At 39.3% G+C, this 17,312-nt stretch overlaps 1 long non-coding RNA gene across 3 annotated transcripts; it reads left to right on the top strand.

The window, feature by feature from the left end:
* The first annotated feature begins 270 nt into the window (after positions 1-270).
* On the top strand, positions 271-10,019 carry LOC137185796 (uncharacterized). 3 transcript variants are annotated; one of them, XR_010928915.1, is made up of 3 exons: positions 271-321; positions 8,889-9,118; positions 9,332-10,019. It is a non-coding gene; the product is annotated as an uncharacterized lncRNA (long non-coding RNA). The 3 variants fall into 3 exon arrangements; XR_010928913.1 differs by lacking the exon at positions 271-321 and adding an exon at positions 361-1,315; XR_010928912.1 differs by lacking the exon at positions 271-321 and having other exon boundaries at positions 3,774-9,118.
* Positions 10,020-17,312: the final 7,293 nt, after the last annotated feature.

Genomic DNA, 17,312 nt, shown 5'->3' with positions numbered 1-17,312 from the left:
CCTGTGTTGTGAGATGTAATGAAAAATCAATTTTGCACCAATAATAAATGATGGAGGCAAAGAATGCACGGTTTCCTGTCTGCAAAGAGTATATGGTTTTTTTTTGTGTGTGAATTTCTGTTAATCTCCCCCCTATATTCACAAACCCACATGGAGACATTATTTTCCACTTGTTCCGGTGATAAAACCCATACATGCACAAAATTTAAACAGATGTTTCCTACGACCAATCAGAGGACGAGGTTGTGTAGTAACCAATCAGTGGACAGTGTCAAGAAGAGCCGCAGGTCCCAGAAAGTTTTAGTAAATTTCTCAGCTAGGGTAATGTGCAAATTTAGTATCTCTTTAGTTAACTTAGGCGTCATTATTGGTCCACGGAGTGGAGTTTATTTTGTAGTAGCCTATACAGTATCGTAAAAAAGTGTTTCACCTGTTAGCTAAGCTACCTATAAACATGATAAGTAGCTATAGTAAATGAGTTAAGCTAGCTAGCTACTGATGCGTAATCAATGACGCAGCTTTCGTATGATGTCAATGGTGTCCACTAGCGACTGGTCATTAGGGGCACAGCCCCACCTGCTGTCACCAGAAAGAACTTTTCAAACAAATTATGTTATTATCAATTTTCAATTTTTTTCTGCTATAATTTATTATCTATGAATATAGCATCTCCATAAATGGCATTATATAATTTGTGTCAGGATTTTAGTTCATTTTTAATTGTTCCCTGCCTTGCTGCGTCAGACTGCATTCCCTGATTCGTGTCTGCAGCGGGCCTACGGTGGCCGGCGTGATTGTGGGACTAGCCCCCATGCTAGCCCCTCTCTCACAATGCAATGTGTCTTGTACGTGGGAAAATATGAATACGCATGCTCAGAGTGTTAATGTATTCAATGTAGATCACTCGAAATTGATGACAAGTGGGGCAGACAGACCGAAGCCCCACGAAAGCGTCATTTCATATTTCACAGTTAATTGGCTAACTGTCTGACAGATAGCCAATCAAATGTGAAATATTTCAAATGACGCTGCAGTGGGGCTACAGCAAGAGCTTGAAAGTTACTATCGGCAAAAAAGAGGAGAGCCTTACTTAGCTACGCCAACTAACTTGAAAAAAATAAGTGGATTTCATACTCCAGCACAGGATATAAACCCTTTATTTGGAGGAGAAACTGGAATCAAAGCGCCTCGGAGCCCACCAACCTCGGAATACTGTCATCAGTCAAACTGCTAGTAAAATTGACCGCGGGTTTAACGTGGTGAAGTTTGCCCAGACGAAAAACCGCCATGCTGCCCTTTTCTGAGCCGTCAGCTGGTGAGTGAAAGCATATTTTATCATCCTGTCTTGGTGGTTCTTGTCCGTGCATTGGTAATATTGTTGTGCTGGATCGATTTATATAGATGGTGACGAGTGCCAGTGTGTCCATGCTTATCTATTGAGGTTGTTGTCATAAAGTTATTGTCACAGAATGGATAAGTATCCCTAAAAAATGTATTTGCACTTCCTTGTGGTGTGGAGCTCTTTGCTGTTCGCTTATGGCTCTGTAGGCTAATTTGTTCTGAGCGTGGTTGTGTCGGCTTATGACGATAGAATATCGCTTTCTTAATTAAGCGAGAGGGTGTGCTTCAGTGATGCGGTCAAGCGCCTCGTCCCTGACCGCATCACTGTCGTGAGTCAGCCAGCCAACTTCAGCTAATGCTTTCTAGAGATCGTAGCATTTCCCAAACTGAATAAATGCCGTGTTTATAAACACAAAACTGCTTTGCTAGCTCAATCTTGTTGTAACTAAGATATACGTTGAAAAAATGATTTTTCCATGGACAGATGTAGCTATTACGTCCGCAAATTTCACATATATATTTAAACTAGCTGCGCCGTGTCATTAGCATAGCTGATGGAGGATGCCGGAGTGGAAGCTCAGATGGACTCTCAATTGAAGGTAAAATGGCTAAGTTTAGCGGTGTATGGGGGTGCCGGTAACGATTAAGAGTGAAGAAGGGTTCGGGTTTTCAATGTGTGTGAAGGTGTAACTCGTCTCACAGTCTCAGAGTTCAATCCACTCAGTAAACGGTCCGTTTTGTTTTCCACACAACCCCTAAACAGTTCAGTTCAATCCAGTTTCACAAACATAAACGAAAGACAACTCAAAATTCCGCTTCGGGTTTTCACTGCAGATCCTCCCCACAAAACAAAACAAACCAAGGACGCTAACAAAGCAACACAGTATATAAAATAAACCCAGCAGACACATCAGACAGGTTGGACCACCATGTTTAATTATATATCTTTAAACGTAACAGTTACGGCTGAAAATGACAACAGAAAAAAAACATGTTTGCCAAGCTCACATATCTCCGCAAGTCAAATTAACCACCAGTCGTTTACTCAGAAATGACTGTTGTTAGCGCGACGTCACGGCCTGTAGTTCTGTTGAATGGCGGAGTAATATTTCTAGTGATGAGGCTTTTTTTCATTTGAGCACGGCGAGGTGTGCTGTCATGCTGATTTGAGCACGTGCTAAATGTCTAGTTGACCAATCAGATTGCTTGGTCGGAATTACGTGTTGTATGTATAATTTAGGCTTGTGACAGTGGTAATGTAACTTGTGTAATTTCTCTCTCTCTCACTCACACACACACACTCTCTCTCTCTTCCTCTGTATATGTGTACAAGACCTGCTAGAAGCAGCCACTTTGTTGTTAAAAGTGTTTTGTGGAGCCATGCATGGACCCATAACATGTTAAAAAAACACATCAGTAGCAAGAGCAAGTACTGTAGTTTTTCTGGTATGTAGCATATCTATTGAAGTAGTTGGTGCCCCACCAATTTTTTACATGTAAAAACGCCACTGATGGTGTCCCTTGTCCTGTTTGCTCTAACGTTATACAGTATTGAAATTTACATGATTATATAAAAGATAAGTCACATGTGTGAAGCTTTTAAGTTGTAACTTATGTCAGTGATAAAATTTAACATTAACGTTTAACGTTATTTCACTATCAAATTCAAGCACTATGTATGTTTCTACTTGACTAACTGAAGTACATATTTTTTAGAATTTTATCTTAAGCACCTCTCTATATGAGGTGTGCTTTTGTGTTCATGGATTCCAGAGCTGTAACGTTAGATACATAGTCAATATTCTTAAAGGTGGACATTCTGTTTTATTTTTCTGCTCACTTTGTACCCAGGGAAGGACTGTGTTTGAAGTGGGATCCTTCTCTGTGAGACCAATCCAAAGTTTGCTCCTGTCTTGACCAGTAGGCTGTTTTGATGGTATCTTTTTGAGACAGAAACTATGATTGATTTTCTGACACGATTGTGTATGTTACCTAGTACAGGCAAATTCAGCGTGACATACAAGTGGATTGCTAATCATTACACCAAGATGGGACACTGTACTTAAAATTTAAAGAGCCATGTGATGAAAATAGGGTCGAAAAGCAGTTTTACAAATGCTGTTAGCCACTGCAGTAACACGTAATTGTACAGTAGATAGCACTCGCAAGTGACTCCATAAATGCCTTTTGATTAAAGTAACAGGAGCTTTCCATTAACAACATTTGCCAAATCAACATCTTGAGGTAATTATGACCATGTTTCCAAGAGCAAATGCTGTGATGGTGGCTAGATAGTGTGTTGATAATTACACAGTGGATAATGGACGGAGGGTACCACATTGCAAGAGGTGCTGGACCCAATGGGCCATGATAATTAACCAAAATCTTAATGACACTGGGCAAAACAACCCCCCCCCCCGGCTTGTATATGATAAATATTTTATGTTTCATCACAATAATGATGGGAATGCAAAATGCCAAACCACTAACTGTCAAACTTTTGCTGCTGTTGTCTTGTAATTAGGGGAAACTCTAACTGTCTTAACAATTTCCCAATACTGCCTCTGCCAGTATTTAGCACTCCCATGAAAGAGTGATGACAGAGAAGGGAATTGTGTGTAGAACAGAGCTGAACTGCACATTGAAGAGTTTACCATTAATTCAGTACTTGGCATCCACTGTGTGTGAATATTTGTCATTTTGACAATTACAGAGTTACAAATCATAGACCTACTTACAAAGAACGCGGTCCTTTGTGTACATATATTTTCAGGACATTCGTTATCCGCAAGTGAGCCAAAGTTTATTTTTTACCCTGGACATACAGCACTATTATGCAACAAGAATAATCTATTACCGAAATCCCTACAGAGTTCACTTTTTTGTTACAGTTGTGACCAGAGGGACAAATGAGTGGGCATCTTGTATAAATGACAAAGTGATCCAGAGTGATCTTATACAAACACATTAGTCAAGTTATTTTGACCACCTCACCTCCGTGTAAGCTTGCTCTAGACAGCTTAGAAATCCCAGTTCAATTTCCGTCCTGGCTGCTTTAACCCACATAGACACCAGAGGGAGCGATGATCAATACACTGTACTTGGCCATCATTATCAAGACTTATATCCCCTTCAGCTCAGGGCCCATTAAATCAGAGGACCACATTCTTCCCGCCCAGTGTCTCACCAAGACTCTTGAGTCACATTAAGGTCTGATTTACGCATCTTTAATGACAGGCCACCCTTAATTAGCTGATGGCGCAAAAAAGCAGCCATTGCTGAAAAGGATGACCATCTAAGACTCTGGAAGATGTTTGCTTCAGGCCACTTGCAATCTGTCATCCATATCAAGCTTGCCTCACATTACAAAAACAGCTTTCTCTGGTGGCTATGGCCATACCTCATATGTTGAGAGATGCCAAAGGCAATAATGAATCCCTTCTGAGAAGCTTCCCTTGCATCAATTCAGGGCACTGGTTACGTGAGGCTTTTGGTCTGCAGCAAGGCCTTTAACTTCTTTTTCCTGAGTCATTTGCTGTCAAACAGTGGACTCTGATGACTTCTCCCTCTCTTGTTTTGGTCACAATCCATTGGTCCCAGCCTGAGAGGCTCCCAATATCATTAGCAAAAAAATAATTTGGTTAGTTTAATGGAGTGACTTAGACTAACAAGTTGTTGCAACAAGAGTACCCTGAAGTGACTTGAGATGTATTACCACAGTAGTGGCGACTGCTCATTAGCTCCTTGCAGTGTTATTGCAGTTAGGCTCATAAGAAACCTGCATAATATCTATGCACGGCTGTAAAAGAGAGACAGCTGATAAATTGCATAATGACCAGATTAGCAATATGTCACACTAAGCCTCTGGCAAACGGCAAGGGAATTGGGAAGATTCTACCCTCCCTGTGAGATGAGAAAGATATAAATAGAAACCTTGAAGCACAATTTGTCAAGTTACATGAGCAGAAATGCATTCCCCCCTTTCCACCCCACCCTAAATATGTAAAGGTCCCTTTGAAGATTTCATCAAGTCATTATGAAAATGGTGATACTTCTGTAAAGCATTGACAAATATCTGATTTAAAGGTCACATTCATTTGAAAACTTCTAGTTTGCAATCTTCATTTCATAGTGGCTGCAAATATGCTGCAGGCCATGATGATCTTTTTGTAAGACAGTCATAGAAAAGCAAACTTTGGTCATTGCTATGCAATGTTGTATTCTATTAGACAAAATGGCTGTGTAAAATGATCATTTTGGCTCTTTCAAAGCGAGATGTCAGAAAAGTGGAATTTGCTAGAGGTGGAATTGGATCTAGCACTGTAGTCAAGGTCAGTGGGTTGGCTGGAGACTTTGGTCACCAATAAAGGTGCAGTAGCCATAAAATGCAATGATTACAATCAGTACAATGAGGATTTTTTTAGTTCTTATCTGTATAAACAGATTGAAATGAATAGAGAAACTTTTTATTAAGCACTTAAGTGGTAACGGTAGCTACATGTGGTAGGGCAGTGACATCACGAAGGACCACAGATGTTTGTAGTCAGTTTGCTGTATGAAAATTTATAAAAATTAGGCCTAATTAATTTATTTTTTTTAAATGACAATGCTGACACCAGTGTTGTAGTTGAGTCACTAAATCTCGAGTCCGAGTGGAGTCTCAAGTTCCCAGTGTTCGAGTCCAAGTCCAAACCTGAGTCACCAACGAAGAGTCAGAGTCGAATCTGAGTTGAGTCCCCATTACCTGAGTCTAAGTCCGAGTCATCAAGGTTGAGTCTGAGTCAAGTTCCAAGATGGGCTCCAGTGCTCCACTCTGGCACCATTGATTCTGATTTTTGCAGATTCTGATTTTCTTTCTTTACAACGTGCTAAATTACATTAAATAAGATTTTTTTTTATTTTTGGACATAAAGGTATTACAAATTGCAACCTTTGTGTCTTCTTCACTCATGCTAAAGAACTTCTACACCAACAACATGTTGTGTGTGTGGCTGTGGCTGTCACGCTGTGTCTGTGACTTGCATGTTGTGTATGTGTGTGTGACTGTGGCTGTCTGTGCACTTAGTGCGCGACGTGTATGTAGTGTGTGTGTGTGTGTGGCTACACTGTCTGTGCCACAGCTGCTGCTGTGTGCATGACATGAACCAAAGTGCGACTCTGTGCGGAAAATTTGACCAGCAAAAAATCAGATATTTGAGACAGATCTGCCAGTCCCTGATGGCCAATCAGCTGAAAAACAGCCGTTTTAGATCAGTGGACGATCGATCGGTGCATCTCTAATTAATATAGCTAATATTTTATTCCAATTAGAAGGGCCTATTACAAAAAAACTAACAAAAACAAACAAACTCCAACTTCTGAGTCAGAATGCAGTCAATACTTGATGCCAAGTCCGAGTTTGAGTCATCAATGCCCAAGTCCAAGTCAAGTCAAAAGTCCTGAAAATGAGAACTCGAGTTGGACTCGAGTCTGAGTCCTGGACTCGAGTACTACAACACTGGCTGACACATGACCATAGCATACACACGGACACATTTTTTCAATAGCTCTCTTTATCAAGGACATAATTAAGAGTGCTTTTGAAGCATTTTGATCATCATATTCTGCACTTGGAGACGTGTGTTATTTATCAAAGAGGCACTCTGGCTCTGTAGTTCAGTTTACTTGTCATCACTTCTCTGCCACTGAACAAACAGGTGAAGGTTTGCACAAGTATATTAGAAAGTAGAGCTGGGTGATAAATCAATTCTGTCAATTAATTCTAACTTATGGTCTAGGTAATGTTTAAAAATGAAAATCGTTTTCCACTTTAACTTGGGTAATTATGGTACAGAACCACCGCTGCTTCCCTGAGCTCTTGTAGTTCATTGTAACGCCCTCCCCCCTGAGAGTTCTCTTCAGACACCGGTAAAATATCAACATGGCAGGATGCGGTAATAAAAGCGAGGAGTTTGTTTCCAAAAAGGCACAGTCTCCTCAACTGTCTGGAAGTGGTTTGGTTTTGTAGCATCTGGCCTCAAGCAAACCACTGTCCGCTGTAAAATCTGTCTAAAGCTGGAGGATATGTCGTTTTACTCCACTATGACACACCTACAGCAGACATGACAATCTGTATGCGTTTTGCGTAGCAGGCATGCATTTTGACATGGAAGTACACTGGTACGAGTTGTTACTTTAAGGTAAGCAAAGAGAAGCCTTTTTTTTTTTTTTTTTTTCCTTTACACCTATGTAATGGATAAATATAGCCAAGCCAATTGAGACGTTAAGCTGGCATGACTGTTTTTTCTCTTATCAATAAGCTCAATAAAAAAAAAAGATCAGTAATAGTTTACCTGGTACAGTAGTTTTTAATGTCAGTCATTCCACACTGTGTGGACCAAGAAGTTGCTGCAGGAAGCCTCCCAGATTGGTAAAGCCCATGTATTTCCATTTCATCTCTCATGTTCTCAGATATGTCTGCTTGCTTGTGAGATTTTGATGACTGGAAAGTCCTATTTTTTCTGAATGAAATGAGCTATAGCACTCACAGGTTTGATATACATTTGACTGACGTGTTACTGTCTTTTCAACTACTAAATTGCTGACACAGACGTTTTCATTATTCTAACTTTACCAGTATGCAGTGTAGGATGTGCAATAGCCTGCAGTAAATTTAGGGAAGGCTTAGCCCTCTCTAGCTTACATTACCCACTGCCCCTGGTTACACGCACACACGAGAAGTAACCTGGCCAGCTTCTCACTGAGGACACTTTGAAGTGAGGAGCGGAAGAAAGGAAAAGTCACCGTGACATACTGAAGGAGAGAACTGAGGGGAGAAAGCTGACTGTGTGTGTGTGTGTGTGTGTGTAAAAGGCCGAATGGGCCTGTGTGTGTGTGTGTTGGCACTGTGTAGTCTATAACTTAAACTACTCTTATTATTGGGTCATCATACCATTAAGTTATAGCCTACCTATAATGAGAACAGTTGTATTAACCAGCTCTAAAATATTTATTTCACCATAGCCACAAAATAGTCTGTTTAGGCTGGTTAGGGTTTTCCAGCTACATTGTCATCATCATTTCAGATTAGCTGAAAATCATATTTTCAAAAATCAGATTGGCTTAAAGTTTGATTATTATGGTGTAAACAATAGAAGCTATATAAATACAGCGGTAGTCGTAGGTTAGTGTGTAACCTAAGTGAAATTGTGTTCCTTGGTAAGCTATGTTCAGGCAGGTGAAAGACAAATGGACAAACAGGCATGAATGACCAACTAACAGTATTGGCATCTGCAGATATTTTTGTAAACAATCTGTTAATGGTAGCAAGAATTTTTATATCAGTGCATCCCTCACTTTTTTGTCTGACTGCTGCATGTATGCAAATGATGTACTGTGGTGTGTATGCAAATTATGTACAATAATTCATTTTGTGAACAGCAGTGATTCACATCTGACACATTTAAGTTGCCTGAGTGGAAATTCGTCTAGGGTTAGCAGGTCTGCTACGGTATGGTCCAGTCGAACCATGCAGCCCTACATTAGTTTAATGGCACATTTTATTACAGACGATTGGACTCTGCAAAGTTTCTGCCTCCAAACAACTTACTTCCCTAGTGACCACACCGGTGAAATCATTACTCAGGGGCTGAAAGATACATTGGGCTCCTGGAATCTTGGAAAAGACGGACATGTCTGCATGACTACAGGCAGTGGCACTAATATGAGCTCAAAGCTCTGAGACTGAATGAGTGTACCAACCTCCAGTGCTTTGGACACAAACTGCACAACACCATCGGTAAGTGTCTAAATGGAAATGCATAATTGCATTTATTTGTCTGAGTAGTGCTTTAAAAATAAAAGTTTATTGATTGATAGATCAATGAAGCCATAATCAACATTCTTAATTACTTAAACTAAAAAGACTTGTTTTGACATATTAGCCTATGTTATTGTGAATGTAGTCCATGTCACAGTATTGATCATTTCTTCTTTATTTCTTTTTATACAGAGAATGGTGTGAAGGATGGCTATAGTACAGGCAGAGCTCTGTCTGCTCACTCATCAGCTTATCACAGAGTCCCAAACCAGGTGGGGTTCAAGGCAAAAGATGGTAGAGAGAGTCCTGGAACAGAAAAAAGCCATAGTCCATGCCTTGGGGTCAGAGAAGAAAAGCAGGCACCTTGTGTCCACCTGGCAAGACAACTGATGTATCAGTGAATAAAGCTGTGAAACCACTGTAAGATTTTACTGATGCCCTATATCAAACCATTGCTCCATGTGTTCAGAAGCAGTCTCCTACAGCCAGAAGAGGAAGACACTGAGCTCACAAAAAACAAAAAAACAAACATACTGGGGTACCTTAATGACAAATACAGTGACCCTGTCACAGATGTATTCTTGGACATGGCCTCACTGATGGACCCCAGGCTCCGGACAACTTACATTTACCATGACTAGGTGGAACAAATTAAGAAAAGAGCTGTCACAGAGCTGATGTCTCTGCCTGCTGACAAAATCACACCACAGCCTGGCCCAGCTGTGCAGGTGCACCAAGAAGAAGCTCAGCCTTAGCCGAAGAAGAAGAAAAAAACTTAAGCAAGCCTCTTCAAGAAGAAAGTGACATCTTCCTCCCAGTCAGAGGTAGACAAAATTGAAACTGAGCTGGCAACCTACTTGTTCCCTAACACAGACCCAGACACTGATCCACTTCAGTGGTGGAAGCGCCACAAAGCAAACTTCCCAAGGCTCAGTAATCTGGCCAAGAAATACCTCTCTATCCCTGTGATAAGTGCCCCATCAGAGAGGGTCTTTAGTTTAGGGAGGGGGGGCATTGTAACATACAGAGCATGCCTCAAGCCAGAGGCAGTAGACAGGCTTGTGATCCTTGCAAAAAAATTGTAAAAAAAAAACTTTCAACAAGCACTTCATCTATGATTTTGTTATTTAGCCTGCAACTAACATTTAACATTTAATTTTGTTTACAAAAGTGTTTCTTCTTCAGGGATACAATACGTTTTTTTCAAGAGGCACCTTTTATTTATTTAAAAAATAAGTTAAATTTTGTGAAAGTTAGCTTTGCACTTTATTAACCCCAGTAGGGAAATTCATCTTTGTTTGTTGCTTTTATTAATGATTTTTATTGTTAAAATAAAAACAAAACTTATTTGAATAATTCCTTCGTCTTTTGTAGGTTGTCAATCAAAATCATAAATCAGGTGTGGTGTGAAAAAATCAGCGATATTTTTAGGCCATATCATCCAGCCCTATTAGAAAGTAGGTGGTTTGGTGACGAAGAGAAATTTAATTAATCTCTATTCTATAGAAATATCAATGACAGCAAACAAAGGATGACGGGAACACAAAAAACTGTGTGTGGAAACTTCTTAGAGAGAGTAAGACAGCGCCATAATATCTGACTATTTTATTACAGTCATGGCTGGTTGGTAGCTTAACTTAAATTCAAGATTTAACATTCAGAGAGCTGCTAATGCACTAGCAGCAGTCTTTTAATAACTTATGGTTACAGTGGCAAGTTCTTTTGTGTTTATTTTATGTCATTCAGGTCTTTTTCACTTACTTAGAATTTCATTAAGTGATTGATACTGCATTTGATTTTTCAAGGATTTCTGTCAGGTTATTTTGACTTGACTTGAAATACCCAAATATTGGTCTTGGCTTAAGTGTAATTGCTGCCTTGGAAAATATTGTGAAATGCAGATGTTTGCTTTATAGGAGATTTTACATATTGATATATTTTCTGGGATCAGTGGTCCTCCACTGAACTGCACCTTTTACTACTTTGTTCACATTATGCACTTAGAGTTGCTTGTCACTGTTTCTCTGATGAGTTCTGACAAACCTTCATTTATACAGAATGTCCTCTTATGGCATATGACAGGAAACAAGTTCACATTCTTTAAAAACTGACTGGATATATCCCTCAACACTTTTTGTGGAAGGAACAGTAAATGGTAGACTAGCACTTATTCTGTCATCTGTTTGCTCTGTATTCTGGTAATGAAGTTCACTTCAGGTTGGTTGGTCTGCTTCCACTTCTCAGAGGAGCTACATCCTTACTCGACCCTACATTGCTGCCTCACCAAGTGACATATTGGTCCAAACATTTTTTTTATTTATGAATTGCCTCTTTTTGTGCGCCTTCACTAGTCTGCACTTTGCCTGTTTACTCTCTGTTGTAGTAGTGAAAACAGTTAGTTTCAGTCCCTGGTGTCAGTGGAGCTGCTGCATCTCTGTTCTCTACAGAGCAACAAATGAAAAACGTGTGTGTTCCAGTGACGTTGCAAACAAGCCAAGCCATGAATTTAGAACAGCATATTGGCTAGAGGGGAGCTGTTTGGAAAGTAATTACATCAAAGGCTGTTGTGGGAATATTTGCCACACAAAAATTGCTGCTGATGATAAGCAAGGCCCCACAAGGCAGTAATTAGGGACTCCTGCCTTATGGCCAGTGCATTGTGGCTCTTTCTCATACTAAATAATTCTTACATTTACAAACCTGCCAATGTATAAGAACTACAGTGAGGGCTGAAATCTGTTATTACCTGTCATGCCTCACAATAACAGCATTTTACTCACCGATTCTCTGGAACATATGTTTAAGTATGTTGTTTTAATCACAACATAATTTTGTGTGGAAAGTGCATTTGTATCTTGCTCTATCTCTCAGCAGGACTCTAGTGCTTTGGATGGTTTCTATGTTAGGAGCTGCCTGGATGCTAACTCCCCACTTTTATCTTTCTGTAGTGAGGGGAGCTCTGTAATGTTGTGGTGTTCTCATCTTTTACAATACTGTAGAGACAAATCAGTTGCTCAATGCTGAGATGCTCATGAATTCTCTCTGTACCTGTCCTGACTGTGTTTAGCCTGTAATGGTTGAGGGGTGTGTGTGTGTGTGTGTGTGTGTGTATTTTTCTCTCTGTGCATAAGTTGCAATGTGCAGCTACACCCCCTAAACATATAGAGCCTGTCAGAGGGTGTTGACCTACATAGTCACTGTCGAGTCATGGATGCAGGGGTGGGTTTGGAGAGCCTTACATAGTTTCGGTTGGCAAGAAATGGCTGCTTATCCTGATTGGTTGTCAATATGCTGTTGGTCAAGGGGTTGGTCAAGTCTGTTAAACATGTTAGGCCTGTTTTCACAGACACAGGGTTACAATGCAGTACAATGTTTAATGAGATGTCTACTAGACAATGTCTAGTCATAAATATGTTTATATGAGAAGCAGGCTGAAATTTCATCCTCACTATTTCTACCATCCTCTGTTTGCCCACAAACATGATTCAAGACATTATGTTCTGAAACAACTCATGGTTGGTAGCGAGTCATGGCAATCAAGACATTAAACGCACAATATGTAATTTCAGCCGCTAGGGGTCTCTCAATCAAAACAATAACAAAAGACGGAGTGTGATGATGGTGTGAAGTAGCAAGGGATCATGGGAGTTGTTTTCTTCGTTGTTAAACAACCAACTTCATTGAGATAGAATTACTCCAGTGTTAATCATTCGGGATGTTTTTACCGGGAGCGGAATTACCCGCAGAGGTCTCCTCCTCTCTAAAACAAACAGACCTGGTGATTACAGGTAAAAACACTGAATAAAGCTGTTTCACCTAAAAAATCAGTGTTTCTCTGACGATGTGCGGCAACGACCGGATGTCTGGTACGGGCTGTTAGCCGAGCTGCTGCTAACACTCGCTCGGTTTATTTCCAGATGTTTGGCCGGTTTCTCCCGGAGCCGAATTATCCGCAGAGGTCTCCTCCTCTCCAAAAACAAACACGCCAAAATTAAAATCGTTAAAAATACTAATTAAATCTGTTTCACTTAAAAAAATCAATATTTCTCCGACAATGTTTGGTGACCACCGGACTTCCTGGAGAGGCTGTTAGCCAAGCTGCTGCTAATGTTTGCCCAATTTATTTCTCTGATAACTTAAGATCCAGACGTCCAATGACTAAAATCCTTCTTCCGGCTAAAAGATATAGTTAAAAGCGACCTAAATTTATCATGAAAATGTGGCTTAAAACTGAATAAAAGTCAATTTATAACAGTCTCTGTGGAACAACCACAACGCCGATGTATTATCTTGTATGTGTGTAAGTTACTCTTTGGTAGACGCCATTGTAGCGGACAAACACAGCGCCGGTCGAAGCAATGTCATGCATAGAACATCTGTATTTACACATCTTGATCTCCTGCCATTCATTTAGATTCACTATATCCATGGCCACCCCTCACTAGCTCTGTGTCTCAACTTGGCCACCTCAGTCAAAATGTCCTGGATACGCCACTGCAGGCTTCTGTAATGGCCAATCTCCTATTCTCCCAGGAGAAAACTGTACTTGTGTGGGAGGCAAAGTCCTAAAAGACAAACACTTTATTCAGCACCCAAAATATAAATGAGCAGCACCTCAAATATGTAATGCGGAGAGATGATGACCCTTTAATGTTTGATATATATTTTAGACTACATTTAAATTCTTGTCACAATGTTTTTATCAGTAATGATACACACAAGACAATGATATATGTGCGCTTTAAATACAAGTGCACTAACTTACATTTGTTCACTAAAGTGACAAAAAAGTTTTTATTCAGTTATTTAGTCATACTTGGGTACATTTACATACGCACAATAATACCACTGCTGCAAATGCTGCCCGAAAAAGAATATAGTGTAGTTAAGGCATTTATAGTCCATGATTTCATAAACTGACAGGCCTCCATAATAATCCCATTTGCACAACATAAAATATGATTTTAATTATCCAGAGGAAATAGTGTCTGGAGCTTTGCTTAATGAAAAAAGCACTGTGAGATCTTTCAGTAGGCTCAGTATGCACTGATCCTTATATAATCTGTATGATTTCACTTTTTACCGAAACTTGTTGTAGTGTTGGAAGATTTAATTGAGGTTTCTTTGCTGGGTGAGTCGTGATTGGGAAACACAAACCATTATGTCAGATTAGAGAATGGAGATGCAGGGCACATATTATTCTTGCTTAACCAACTAAAAGGGATGGTCCCTGACAGTTAAAGTTGTGAAGGATAGATTATCAGTATTCCTGGCTGGGACATCTGAGGCTATCTTTCAAAACCAATACCTGAATTAGCATCGATATCTGTGAAAAATATGGGCTATAACAAAACAGATATTTTAGTGATCACACAATAACAATAATTTGCCGAGTTAAATTGGAAAGTCTTTCTCTAAATTTATGCACCATTACACAATTAGATTGAACAATATACTGTATTTACACAAATTCAAATGAACAAAGTGTCAGCTTGTATTATTTTAAAACAGTTGGTTATAAATAAATAAAAGCCAGTACAGGCTCTTTGATATGTGATATGTTGCACTTCTAGTTGCTTTCCTACAGTAACTTATAGTTTTGGATAATTGTGTAGCCTATTGTGTTCCTTAACTACAAGAACCTTTTTATATTTTTTTATGAGGTTAGTGGCTTTATTTTATTTGCAGATAATTATTAATACATATGGGGGGTATCATGGAAAACAAGAATTGTCAGGTCTTGGGTTAGATTTTAGATTCAGACATATTATTTAAAGGTGCAGTGTGTAGAATTTAGTGGCATCTAGTGGAACAGACTTGGCAGAAATGAAATATAATATTCATAAGTATGTTTACAATCACCTGAAAATAAGAATTGCTGTGTTTTCGTTACCTTAGAATGAGCCCTTTATATCTACTGAGGGAGTGGGTATACATTCACCGCTAGATGCGACTAAATCTTCCACACTGGTCCTTCAAGGGCTCTTACAGAATGAAGCTCGTACTTCTCATTGCTTCATCAACTTTTTGGCATGATGAAATCCCCCCCATTTAAACAAACAATTTTGAATTACCCCTCGATGTGATGCCACAACAGGAGGAGAACTAATGATATAGAGTATTTAACTTCAAATAATTCGGGTCTGAATTAGGGTTGTGTTAGTTAGGTTCAATATTGTCTTTAGATATGAATGTTGTGTGGCTTGACCCTCATAATATATGTCCCAGCAGTCCATCCTGGGGTTATTTTATCTGTCTATGCTTCAATGGCAGTTTGGGTTATAATTAGATAATAGTTTATTGAGTGGACAACCCAACATTTAGATGTAATTGTAATTGAATTAAACATTTTATCATTTAGTTGACCATAAAGCTCGATGAAGCATAATTTTATGAAGACTCTTTCATTTGTGCTTTCTGCCACACTTGAAACAGACTCTTGTCATTATTGCACTGAACCCAAAGAGTTTTTGAAACACGGTTCAAATGGTGCATGCAAAAGTTAAAAGGAACATTATTAGTTTAAATTCCAGTGGCCCAGGTGGTTTAATGTCTTGCAAAAGAGATTCAGGTGGCACATGTAGAAAGTGCCACCTGAACAAAGTTAACATTGTTTTGAAACTTACAAAATACTTTGTTAATTTGTATGAAAAGATTAAATTAGAGTTATTGTTTTGGTACTTTTGGAAGTAATTTTTAATTTCACAGTTGGTGAGCATAGGGATAATAGCAAAATAGATATGCATTACAGTTCTATTTTGATTTGAAAGAAGGAAATTAAAATGTACCTTATTTAACAAAAAACAGTTATTTTATTTTTATCTTGTGCATTATTATGTGTTCACAAGGTGTGTGTGTGTGTGTGTGTGTGTGTGTATACATGTCTGTGTCTATGATACTACATGTGCCTATGTGAAAGTAGAATTGGGATCTGTGCACAAAAGCAGATGTTTTCTCAGGGGGTGTGTGGAGAACTCAGCAGTGTTTGGAAAAGGATGCACACTGTACTCACTATAATTGGTGCATGTGTTAAAGCCAATCCTTGCTGAAGTCCCTTGTGCAGTTTGTTATCCTGCATCCCTACTTTCTTCCTTGTGGATTGGAATCCAGGTCGTTGCACTGCAGACAATAAAACTTGCCCATAGTGACTGAAGAGAATACAGGAAGACGGATTACACTCAAAGGCGCTGATGTTCCCAAAGCACTGGCTCCATTTCAGCTCACCATCTCTCGCTGCTGTGAATCTGTATGTTGATCACGTTAGTGTTTGATTCTTGATCTCATGAGTTAAGTCGTAGAAATAATAATGGTTTCATGAACATTTTTTTTCTGTAACAAACTGCAGTGAGATGACACATTTATCTCATTATCTCACTGCAGTTCAGTAGTTACAGTTCATTAAAGCAAATGATACAGTTTAACATCATTTTGTTTGAACATGTAAAGGCATGACTGTCAAACAAGGAGAGGAAAAGTTTTATTCTGGTTGTTGCCAAAAACTGTCTACAGAGAGTTTTTGGTCATTATAATTTTAGAAACTCATACTGTTGCTTTGCGTCGTCTTGCTGGTTTCTGAACACATGCAGCTCATCTTTTCAGTGACCTCAGCTTGAGGTTTCCAAACTAGAAGCAAATGAAGTTTCATGATTTGAGTCTGTACTCAAGGCAATACAAGTGTTGTGAGGTCTTAAACACAGGCAGCATTGCGTTCCCTTCATAAATAATTGTAATTTCTATTTCTATGTTTGTATACACTAAGAGAAAAATGAAAAAAGAGGGCTAGAGAGAGAATTTCAAAGTCTGCCCACTTTCTCACCTACACACCGCTGGTCAATTGCTGAAGTGGGCGTCCTTGTTGGACTCGCGGTTTCTGAAAGTTACAGACATGCAGCCCTCATTCCTACATGAGAAAGGTGTTGTGAGAGGGGGTTTCAGATGCTGTTGGACAATCTGACGCCTTTAGGGTGTCTGCATTTAACGTATAGATAAATTGAGTGTTTCAGGAAACTGTTACAAAAATATTTTAGGGCCAATTACAGTGAACATACATCAGCTAAGTAATTTAATAGAAAAAAATGTGCATAAATTTAAACACTTAATACAAATGGATATCCATATGTTTAAAGAAGCTTTTTTATTGAATGTCAGGGAACACTGTGGTTTTCCCAGTGAG

Source organism: Thunnus thynnus, chromosome 1 (genome assembly GCF_963924715.1).
Source record: "Thunnus thynnus chromosome 1, fThuThy2.1, whole genome shotgun sequence".
NCBI lineage: Eukaryota > Metazoa > Chordata > Actinopteri > Scombriformes > Scombridae > Thunnus > Thunnus thynnus.
The sequence above is the reverse complement of the archived record's forward strand: the minus strand, read 5'-3'. Positions and strand labels throughout refer to the sequence as shown.